The sequence below is a fragment of the Pinus tabuliformis genome, chromosome Q (genome assembly GCF_031772625.1).
Source record: "Pinus tabuliformis cultivar Carrire ecotype Pingquan chromosome Q, CPIR1, whole genome shotgun sequence".
Taxonomy (NCBI): Eukaryota; Viridiplantae; Streptophyta; class Pinopsida; order Pinales; family Pinaceae; genus Pinus; species Pinus tabuliformis.
Window position 1 is genome coordinate 899,193,331 of NC_142296.1, and position 11,639 is coordinate 899,204,969.

The window sequence follows — 11,639 nt, forward strand, 5'->3', positions numbered from 1 at the left end:
TGCTTAGCTTTATGTTTATGGGTGCATCATTATTTTTGTACTAAATTATCTTGGCAGGTATAGGCATTCCTCCCCCGCCTCACTGAGATCCGATACCACAACATAAAAGGAGAATTGCATTGGTCTCTCCCCCTCTGTCCCTATCCTCTTTCGCTTCAGCTCTATTGGTCTCTCTCTCTCTCTCTCTCTCTCTCTCTCTCTCTCTCGCTCTCTCTCCACTTTATTTTCTAGTGATTGTGTCTTTACAACATACTTCGGTCATACTTTTTTCTCCTAACACTTGTACGTAGGGGGCAATCTGTTATCACCAAAAAATTGATCATCTAGCCTAATTTACTAGATGGATCGAATTACACCATGTAAGGCCAATTTAACTATAGTAAAATTGCTTTCACTATGATAAATTACTTAATAGACCACATTTGTTAAAGTAATTTATAATTAAACCCATGAATAATAATTAAATGAATCACTATTTATTTAATTATCTTCTAGGAATAATTAATTAAACCATGGTTTAATTAATATATCTTGCCATATTTGACCCAGTTATGAAAAATCAACAGATAAATTATTAATTATATTATTTTTCTCTAGGAATAATTACTTAATCACTAATTAATTATTATTCCTTGTCAAGTTTGACTAAATCCCTTAGGAATAATTAAATAAATCATTATTAGTTTATTATTCCTTAACCTTATTTCTTGAGATGATAAATAAATCATTTATTTATTTATTATTTCCAAATAAAAGTTTAAATGCTTTTTCCCTCCTAACCAAATATAATAAAATATTCCTAGAATGGGGTTAATAATATTTTATTATTTCTCATTATTCGAGGATAAATCAATATTTTGCTATAAATATAAGCGTTTCCCATTCATTATTTACTTTTGATTATTTTCATTATTGCACTCACTATTGTAACTCTGATTATTATCATTGTCGTACACCATTTTTCTTTCCATTTGAGTTCCCATTGAGCTCAAACCTTTTATTTGTTGGGTTTACACATTATAGAGCAAAGAGACTCTATAAAAGTTGAAGACGTTTGAGGATAGCCAAGAACCCATCCCATAGAGGGGGACTAGTAACATTTAGTTGTTCCCTTCACAGGTTTTATTTAATAAAATCTATTCTTTGTATATCTGGTTTCCATTGGATTACTCGAGTTACCCCCATTTATTACTATTTCATTTTTTTTTAACTATGATTGTGGCATAGATCAGGACTTTGGCAGGTTTTGTTTCTATCATTTATTGTAAATCTACAATGTTTAGCATCCATCTATATTATTGAGACTGTTTGGCATCCACAGTCTTAGGTGATTTCTTTCTACACACCTTTGAGAATAAAACAATATAAGAAAATGAAACTTGAATTCTTAATTATTGGGTAGAGGAATCTATGGTTAAATCATTGGGTTCAAAGTGTATCCTAGAATTTGATTTGAGAAATTGCAAAAGAGAAGAAAAATCATTGAGATATAAATTCTAATGGCTAATTAACTAAGAAGGAAAAGCTTTGTTGAACTATGAATCCATCAAAAAAAAATTGACAAAAATTCCATCAAAACTACAAGTTGAAATATTGTGTCCTCTTCCCCAAAATAAAAAGTTTCATTGGGTTAAATTCCCTAAGATAACTCATTGAGCTAGAGAGGCTTGTTGATCTTTGAGGTGAGCAATTCATTTATACTCGGTTAATCCACCGGGTAGGAATGAATAGCTAACCTGTCAGGTGACCAATCCACCTTTGTTGGGAAATTGTCAAAAACACTAACTTAACCAAAAAGAAACACCTATCCCATCACATTAAAATTAATAATTTTAAGGATGAAATGTGGCTTGATGAATTCAAGGAAATTCATAGAGTTTCAGAACCATTGGGTTCAAATGCTAAGGCACGCGATTGTTGGCCTTTAAGTGACCAATTTTACCTTGTATTTTGTAAGATGATAACAATTGTGAATACTTTTTACTTCCTTTGAGGTTCTCCTTTAACTTGATTATTATATTGTTATTTTCATCAAACAGATATTAAAATATGAACAACAATTAGATAAGGGACAGAAGGTGTAGGAAATCATCCAGGGCCAAAAACTCTCCAACTTGAGAGGAAAACCCAAACGAATTCTTCCTCTTATAGAATCTTCAAGTGATGAATTCCAAGACCAAGACCCTTGACTTAATAACCTCTCCAAGACCAAGTCACAATACCTTTTCCACATATTCTCTTCCTTACCCAAGTCGACACTAGTAAAACTAACTTATAGCACTACTAATCTCAGCTACTCTAAAATTTCAGCCCTTTTCCATAGTCCAACAATTCTCTTCCTACTTGAACCTCTGTAATTCCACACGTGTGAGTTAATTGGAAGAGTTTTCATGATTTTTCCTTCTCCAATTGACTTGGATACTTCCCTTTGTGATCTTAGATAGCAAGAACGTTGGTTTAGTGACCTCTTTCTTGGCTTCTTCAAGGAATTATATAACCCTACTACAAAAACCCTAATCTTTGTTACACGTGCGAGGAAGATGACCCAAAACAGTGTCAAAAACTCTCCACTTGTCTTCCCTTTCCTTTCCCTGGTTATGAGGTTGCCTTCTAATGTCTTCTTTGTACTTGATCTCCTATTTCAAATGCTTGAATGAATGGTCTTCAAGTGAGGCCAAGTCCTCCTTTATATAGTAGTTTTCCCATGAAATAAGTTGACTTGTGCTAGTGTGTAGGATGACATCCTCTTCTAGAATGATCTTCATCTCCTTTTGAAGGTCGACTTGATAAAGTACTTGTGACAAGGAATTGGAGGGTTTATGACTCAAATAAATTTTCTTTTGACAATATGTAACATGCCCAAATGGGTCTTCAATACATGACATTGACTCAATAGACTTTATGACTTAATGACCAAACCTAATAACTCACAATGGGAGCTTGATCTACCAAATAAAATTCTTTGAGCATGAAACCCATACCTCAATCATAACAAAATAATTGTCTTTTTATTTTTATTTCATTAATTACATAAAATCATAATTACACATGTCATTATGAATATCAAACCTAGTTACATATTTCAACACTCCCTCTTGACTACGGAGGTATTCATAATCCATACAAGGTACTTGGACATTCTCAATTTAAATAATTCTCATAAGAAGAGTCCTATTGGTAACCCATATGTATAGCATCATATCATCTAGCATTGTCACATAGAAAGGCCTTGACTAACATCTTTATCTCTCCACAAGATCAGAGCGCAATGTTGGTGTGACCAATGATTTATAGACACCCTCATCCTTGTCTCTCTTGGAACATACCCTACCCAGGTTCTCTTAGAGTGTGTTCCACTATGACTATTCTTATCTTGGATTCCCAGTCCTCAAAGAATATCAGTCCTCTATGACTACTCTTATATTGGATTCCCTACTACATCCCCAAAGAGTATCAGATGTCAGATGCTTACCCAATCCTGCATTATATCTTCCCAAGTGAAGACAAGAATGATGTGTCTATCTCTCCCTCTCAACTAGGGAGGATATACCCATTCCATTGACAGAATGTACCAATTCCTATAAAAGGAATGTATCCAAGCTCCCCTCTTAATCAAGGACTTGACCAATCTCCCTCTTGACCAAGGACTTTCTTCTAGCAGCTCTTTAGGTGGATATCATGGGCGAACCAACTGCTTGTAGGACTTCCTCTTTCAATGTCATGAACTTATTCTTTAATATGAAGACTACATATTTTGGGACTTATTTGTAGTGCATAAACCATCCATCACTTTCATTCATGAATCATGTCAGTCATGTCATCCTTCTTTTTAGTGGAAAGTGGTCCATTATTCCATACATGGCCTTCCTTTGTGCTTTGTTGCATTCTTCATGTCATGTTTCCTTAAGGACCATTCATCCTGCCACATGAGAATCAATTGTAGAAGACATCCACAACTCTTCCCTTGGAAGCCATGCATAAACCCATCTAGATATTTTTCAAAAATAGAAAAAAATAAATTAAATTAAAATTACCTTTGTGATGGTCTTTCATCATGACATCTCCTTGTTTGCATCAACATCTTGCATACATATTGGCACATCTCCAAAAAGATATATAATTTCAAGGGTCTCTTTCTTTTTCAGACTTCATAAGGATCTTCATATCTTTACCATGGAGATATAATAGTCAAATCTTTTAGTCCTTGGATGTTGATTTTCTTCTCCATATTTTCATTTATCATGATCTCTTCCTTTTGTTATTCACAGATTTCTACCCAGGAACTTCCATCCATAGTTCCTATATCTTCGTCAACCATGTCATATTTCATATGAGGAAATATTATGTTGATTTCATCTATTCAGTGTGTGAACCATGCCTTCATGCATCCTTTCACGGGAGGAGATCCTATCTTTTGATCATTCTCTTGAGGTATATCACTTATTCATGATATCTCCAACCATATGCCATGACTTGATTTTATCAAGTACAAGCATACATACCTCATATCATTCTTTTGCTCATATAGTCTTCCTTTGGCAGCTTCCTGGATTGAAAGAACTTCAATCCCTTGACTTGCTTCACTTCTTTTTCCATCATACCATCATTCCATGAATCCCATACAAGTTGGAATTCTCGACGAGATACTTTCTTCTTCCAGTAAGTGAACCTTCCAATGGAGGATCTTAATTATCCTCGTCCTATAAATGCTCCTTTTGAATGATGTGTGATGAGCTCTATACTAGGTGACTTTATTTTTCCCATAAGTACTCCTTATGCTTCTAATTAGGTTACCAGAGCTACATCCTTTTATAGGTGACATCCACAGATTTCTATTTCAGTTATCTTTCATGCTTATTTATGATGATGTTACAAGTTCTTGCTTTCAATTGTATGCTTCTATGATGTCATCTCCTATGATGAATCCTATCATGCTTCTAATGATTCCTACTGTAATAGTTATACTTTACAACATAAATTTGGAAACAGAAACTTCAAAATAACTAGGTGAGGAAGACTATCTCAATCATAGTAGAGATATTTTACTTCCTCCTTCTTGGATTTCTTCTTTTAATCTTCTTCCACTTATTTAGTGATATGGGTTTCTTCCCTTCCTATTTTGTTGTTGTCTTTCTTGATATTAGGGAAATCTCTCTTGCAGTGCCCATATTCTTGACATCCATGGCATTGAACCTTTTCCATGTTCTCTTTTATTTTCAGAGGACCAAATTTCCCAAACTTCCCTTTTCTCTTTGCCATAGCAACATATGCTTGAGTTTTCTCATTTTATCCTACATCGGATTTTTCTTTCAATCTGGTCTCTCCTATCTTTCATAGTGACCATATATCCTTGAATGGAGTAGCTTCATTCTTCCCATAAATGCTTTATGTGAAGTTACCTCATTCCTCTCGAAGTGCATTTAGTATTATTGTAGTTGTTTCTTTGTCAAACATAATTTCTCTCAAATCTTGAAGTTGATCCCTTATTTCATATATCCTCATAAATTATGAGCTTAGTCCTTCTTTTTTGATATCCTTATCTTGTATAATTTGTGTCTTAATGAGACAACTTCTCCTAGAGTGCTTACAGAAAACAACTCTACAAGTTTTTCATATATTTCTTTTGAAGTTTGAAGTTTTGATACATAGGGAATGAGGGGATCCTTGATGGATTATATGAGAATCCTTTGAGCCCTTAATTCCCCTTTCATATGCCTTGAAATTTATTGAGAATATTCTTTTGGAGGTGTTAGATCTTTGTAATTTTCCCTCAGTTGAGGAGAGAAATTCAGAGGTAAACACAAAACTACATGTAAGCTAGAATTTATCCCTTCTAGATTTAGAGAGGGCTCTCTCTGTCTCAAATGTTTAATCACTTAGATGTTAGCTAGGTATAATGCTTAGTAGGGTATGATTTTCAAATATTTTGGAGGCTTTGCGTCACCCTCTGCGTATAATTGCATCACTCCCGACAATTTCTGCGTCTCCCCTCTTGGGTATTACGTTGCCCCTCTTTCAGATCCTCTGCTGGTTGAGAAAATCGATCATCTGCCTCCCAGACTCACACCCCGGCTTCCAACTGAAACTCGAATTCCTTTAGCAGGAAACTTGAATTCCCCTCAAGGACTGTGCTGCCTCTTTGTTAGCACTGCGCAGGCCAGTGTCAGCCTTCCTCTAGACGTCTTTCGGTTCTCCCTCTGCCTCGTACTCTCTAGAAATTCCTTCTTTCAGATTCTCACTGCCCCTCTGCTGCAAGAAATCTCCTTAGTCGATTTTTTCCTCCTGAGAACTTTTCACTTTAGGAAAATCGATTTCCTTGATCTCTCAGTGTGTCTTCCAAATGACCCTCAAGCCCCTTCTTAAATCTTCCTGTTGGACAACCAACGACCTAGATTAAATCATAATCAAAGGCTCAGATTGTTTTGGCTTCATCTGTTTCTTTTTCTAGAAGTTTCAACCATGATTAGATTAATACCCATTAATATTTCAATTTTCCGAAGTTTAGACTTAGGAACCCCATTAAAAATATTAATTATTTTAATAAAATCACTTTTGGGTGGAATTTCCCAAAACGCTTTCTTGGTTCCTTGGAATATGTGCCCATGCCTCCCTGCAAAATTTGAAGCTTAGAGCACATCTGATGCTACCCCAAATCAACAAGGGCCTGTATCAACACTCTATTAAGCTTTGGGACTATTCAAACCATCTGAATTTAAATCCTGCTTCAGTTTATGGCCATATTTTGTGCCCTTTGGATCAATATTCTAGTACATAACCCTGATGTTTTCCAGTTGGTTATCAACCTTGGAAGCTTCTTGGCATAACTTTGTCATCGATGGAGCTCTCTTCGATGTGTGAGGAAGAACACGTTGTGCAGATCCTTGATCGTCACTGATAGCATGAACATAGTTATTGAGATTGAAAACTACAGATTTGGGGGCTCACCCACATCACTTTCATATTCAGTTGAAGCATTTGGGTCCACTACTGTTTGTTACTCATGTTGACGACACGAATCAATAATGTTGAGGGAAAATCTCTTTCCTATGTCAGTAGAATGAATCTGAGATGTTTCTTTCGCTCAAAGAAAGTTAGGAGATGGAAAAGTTTCCACTGCAAATTGATTGAATTTCTATACATCTCTGCGAGGACTGAACCTGCCATCTTTGTCTCCACTTAAAAGTTCGGTGTTCCCACCACTTCCATCATCACTGTCGACTACTACATCAAGATCCTTCTTATCTCTTAAATTGTGAATGGCATTATCGTCTTGGGAATATTGTAATAATTGAGTCTTTGCCTTTGTGTATCCTTCTAGATTATCAACATTGACTGTATCTTTAGTCTCATAATCTTTGTCACTCTCTTTCAATAACAATCCTTTTTCTTTTTATTTTTTCTCTTCCCCCAACAATTGTGTTTCAAGTGGCACAATATCCTCAAGAGCCACTGTATTCTCGAGCATCTGACTGTTTTTAAGAACCAAAGTATTGTCAAGCGGCACCATGTTTTCAAGCACTAGTGTACTTCCAAATGGTAGAGTGTTCCTCCCATCATTTTCCTTTGAGTTTCCTCCAATAAGAGGTGATTCAATGAGTTGAGTCTCAGAGCCATCAGAAGGGCTTGAATGCTTGGTCTGAGCTCATCCTAAATTCTAGAAGGAAAAGTGAGATGAACATCCCTCATTATAAAATTAATCATTTGAAGAAGTTTGGTGTTCACGTCAGAAGAGTGCTATCTTCTTTTCTTTACCTCTTCCTCTACAACCATAGCAGGGTTTTGGCCCTCAGCATCCTTCACTTTAGTAGTCTGTTGCTTAGCCTTCAAATTAGCATCATTCTCAGTTGATATCATCTTCATCCTTGCTATTCTCCCCTTTGTCCACTTTTGCTGGGCATTAGGTCTGAGTTACCTTGGTACTCTGTATCTTTGCCTTTCGTTAATCATTAGGAAAGGAATCGAATCCATTAGGCATGGAGTCATGTCTAGTTGAATTATGTTTGTAGTGATGAAATGAAGAGAAAATGGAGCTTCTACATGTAGGAATTTATAAGGTAAGTTCCTCATATTGACAACCAAAGGACACCTCTCACAAAAATATCATAGATCAATACATGAATATTCTTGACGTGGTCAAAACCCTCAAAGAGGGAAACAATACATGGCCTGAGCCAACATGGCCACTTCAGGAAATTTATTAATGTAAAGGAAAGAAAATTTACATAAGATTCTCTCATGAAAAGTCACCTAACAAATGACCCTTCATGCTCTGTAAATAGATATCATGGACCAATCAAGTGTTAAGCCATGGATCAAGTGTCGGTAATACCGAGGAGAGAATGAATCGTCGAATCACTTCATGTCTAGAACATATCGTGACCGTCGAATTGTAAGTTATAAAAATTACATACTAAAGAAACACACTTTACCTAACTATACACTAGACCAAGTTGTACTTAATTATTTCCTATGTCGAATATCCTAACATCACCCTTTAAGAACAACTTCGAATAGGATTGAAGGATGTAAAAAGATGAAACGATAAGAGAAGTAAGGAGGCGTTAGAGCCTATCCCCCCTTAGTGACAACTTCTTGAACTCCAACCATAAATAGAAGTTTAGTAAACTTCGCCTCCTTGAGAACCTTTGTAAATATGTCTGCAACTTGATCATCGATTTAATAATATTTCACTTCAAGAACATGGTCATGAATGATCTTTCTGATGAAGTGCATGTGTAGATCAATTTGTTTGTTTCACTGATGTTGGACTGGATCTTTGCATGGTTGAATGTCACTTTGATTATCACACCAAAGTGTAGTCGTATGGTTCTTCTCAAAACCAAACTCTAACAGGATTTGACGAAACCACGGGGCTTCCTTACTAGATTTTATGGCACCACAATACTCTTCTTCTACTAAAGAAATAGAAATGGCACTTTTTTTCTTACAAGCTCGTGTAATAGGTCCAGAACCAAGAGTGAAGACATATCCTGCAGTAGACTTCTGATCATCAGGGTCACCAACCCAATCAGAATCAGTAAAACCAACCAATAGAGGAGATGCTTTTGCACTGTAATGAATCCCAAACTGAACTATACCTTAAACATAACGAAGTATTCTTTTAGCTGCTTTCCAATGACTTTCATGTGGGTTTTGCATAAACCGAGCAACAAGGCCAACAACAAAGGAAAGGTTAGGATGGTTATGGGTCAAATACAAAAGTTTTCCAACAACCTAATGGTATAAGGTAGAATCAACTTCAAGGGAAATACAAGTGACTGAAAGTTTAGCTCTAGATTGAAAAGGAGAAGGGGCTTGCTTGAGACCATAAAGGGATTTCTTACACCGACATACAAGGCTGGAGTCTGTTTGTATAAAGCCATGAGGTTGTTCCATATAGATTTCTTCATGCAAGTCCCCATGCAAGAAGGCGGATTTAACATCCATCTTATGGACTTCCCATTTTAAAGAGGCGGCAAGGGAAAGAACAAGGCATATAGAGTTCATTTTGGCAACAGGGGGGAATCTTTTAGTATATTCAATGCCTTCAACTTGTGAAAAACCCTTAGCAACAAGACGAGCTTTATGTTTATCAACTTTTCCATCTGGTCCAAACTTGGTTCTGTAAACCCATTTGCATATAACAAGTTTTTGTCCCTTTGGAAGAGGAACAAGATTCCATGTATCATTCGCCAAAAATGAACAATATTCTTCATTCATAGTTGTGTCCCAATCTGGATGGCCTTAAGCTTCTGCAAAGGTGTCAGGATCATAATTCCCTGAAGCTTGAGCCAATAAAGAAGAGGTTCTATCGAACTGAGAACATGTACGGTGATTATCTGTAGGATCACCTGCTGCATCCCGAGTAGCACGAACCCATTTTGGAAGCTTAGGAGCTAAAAGAGGATCCTGAGAAGGTGGGGGAGGATTGTCATCCTTACTGTCATCATCTAAAGAAGAAATATTTTCAAAAGTAGAAGGGATAGAGAGAGGTGGCACATCTATCAAACTAGGCAAGTAGGCCAATAACATCTCTTCTAATGATAACATTTTTTATTTAGGTTGAAGAATTCTATATCCTTTGACATCTTCAGAATATCCAACAAAAATACATTTTTCACTCATAGGTTCTAAGGCTTTATGTTTCTCTTTAGGAATATAGGCCCATGCTTCACTTCCAAAAACATGAAAGTGACTTACATCTCATTTAATTGAGCTCCATGCTTCTTCTAGAGTGATATTCTTTAAAACCTTAGTAGGAGTGCGATTTACTATGTAATTTTCATAGTTAATTGCTTCTTCCCAAAAATTAATACTGAGTCCTTTAGATTGAAGCACACAATTAGCCATTTCCTTTAAGGTGCGATTTTTCTTTTTCAACTACACCATTTTGTTGTGGAGTATATGGAACAGTATGTTGCAATTGAATTCCATGCTCAGTGATGAATTTTTTTTTAACATATTCTCCTCCATTATCATATCTTAGCTTAAGAATTTGATGTCCAGATTGTTTCTCAACAAAGGCCTTAAAGGCCAAGATCATGTTAAAGACTTCACTCTTGAGTTTTAAGAATTATTCCCAAGTGCATCTGGAGAAATCATCAATGAAAGTTAAGAAATACTTGTATCCAGAGAATGAAACAACTAGAAGTGGACCACATAAATCACTATTGTGGTCAAGTAAAATTATAAGTGCGGTCACGAATGAATTCCTCTAGCCCGATAATGGGTCTAGCCACAACAGATACATTCTATGGAAGATTTCCTTAGGTTAGAATAAATCAAGAGGGCCTACCTCTTGGTTGCTTATCCTAATTAATGATTTCCTTGCTTTCTCGCTCCAAAAATCTCTCGCTTCCTTCTTCAAGCTCCTGAAACAAGTAAACAACAACAACACACAAACATAATAATAGACAAATTTCAATTCAACCTACTTAATGAGTCAAGAAGCATCAATACACAAATATGTAATATTACAAAACATGTAGGAAATCAATCGATAGTTGCATATATTAATATCAAAGAGAGATTACAACCATTCGTCTTGACGTTGCAGTCTTCCTCTGACAAGACCAGGTTCCCACACACTTATGTTAGCATTCCATGATGGCTTCAAACAACAATAGTTTAAAGGCTCTTCCCTTTAGACTTCACTCCAAACCAAACACACTTCTCCCTCACACAACTAGATGGATACAACTAGTAATAGCTTGCTTGTCTAATCAAAATAATATACTCACACTCAGCCAACACTCTAACTATGACTAGGACTAGCTTTTGCTTGGGAAGGGAGGTTTATATAGGAAATATGGATGGGATATGGATCCTCTTCTCATCGGAGAAAGACTTATCCCTTGAGGTAGTTCCATCATTATCAGGGAAAGGAGCCCAAACTGTCATCCTCGACCCCATCCGGCCAAACCATTTACCGGACTTCCGTTACAGAGCTTCTAGAGTTGGAAGCTTTGGCTCTAATTTAAAAAACTTTCTATAACATGACCGATGCAACTGGAACACAGCTCAATCACACCGATCGATGTGGGGAATAGTGCTAATCTCTGCACAGTGGCATGGGGGAGACAAAGGTCATTAGCGTCGGCCTTGTAAACTGGGAAAATAGAAGTTTCAGGGGAAATGGT

General features: G+C 36.3%; 1 pseudogene; it reads right to left on the minus strand.

Moving 5' to 3' along the window:
- The window catches only part of LOC149222371 (enoyl-[acyl-carrier-protein] reductase [NADH], chloroplastic pseudogene), a 93,029-nt pseudogene extending 85,169 nt beyond the window's left edge, over positions 1 to 7,860 (minus strand).
- Between the last annotated feature and the right edge of the window lie 3,779 nt (positions 7,861 to 11,639).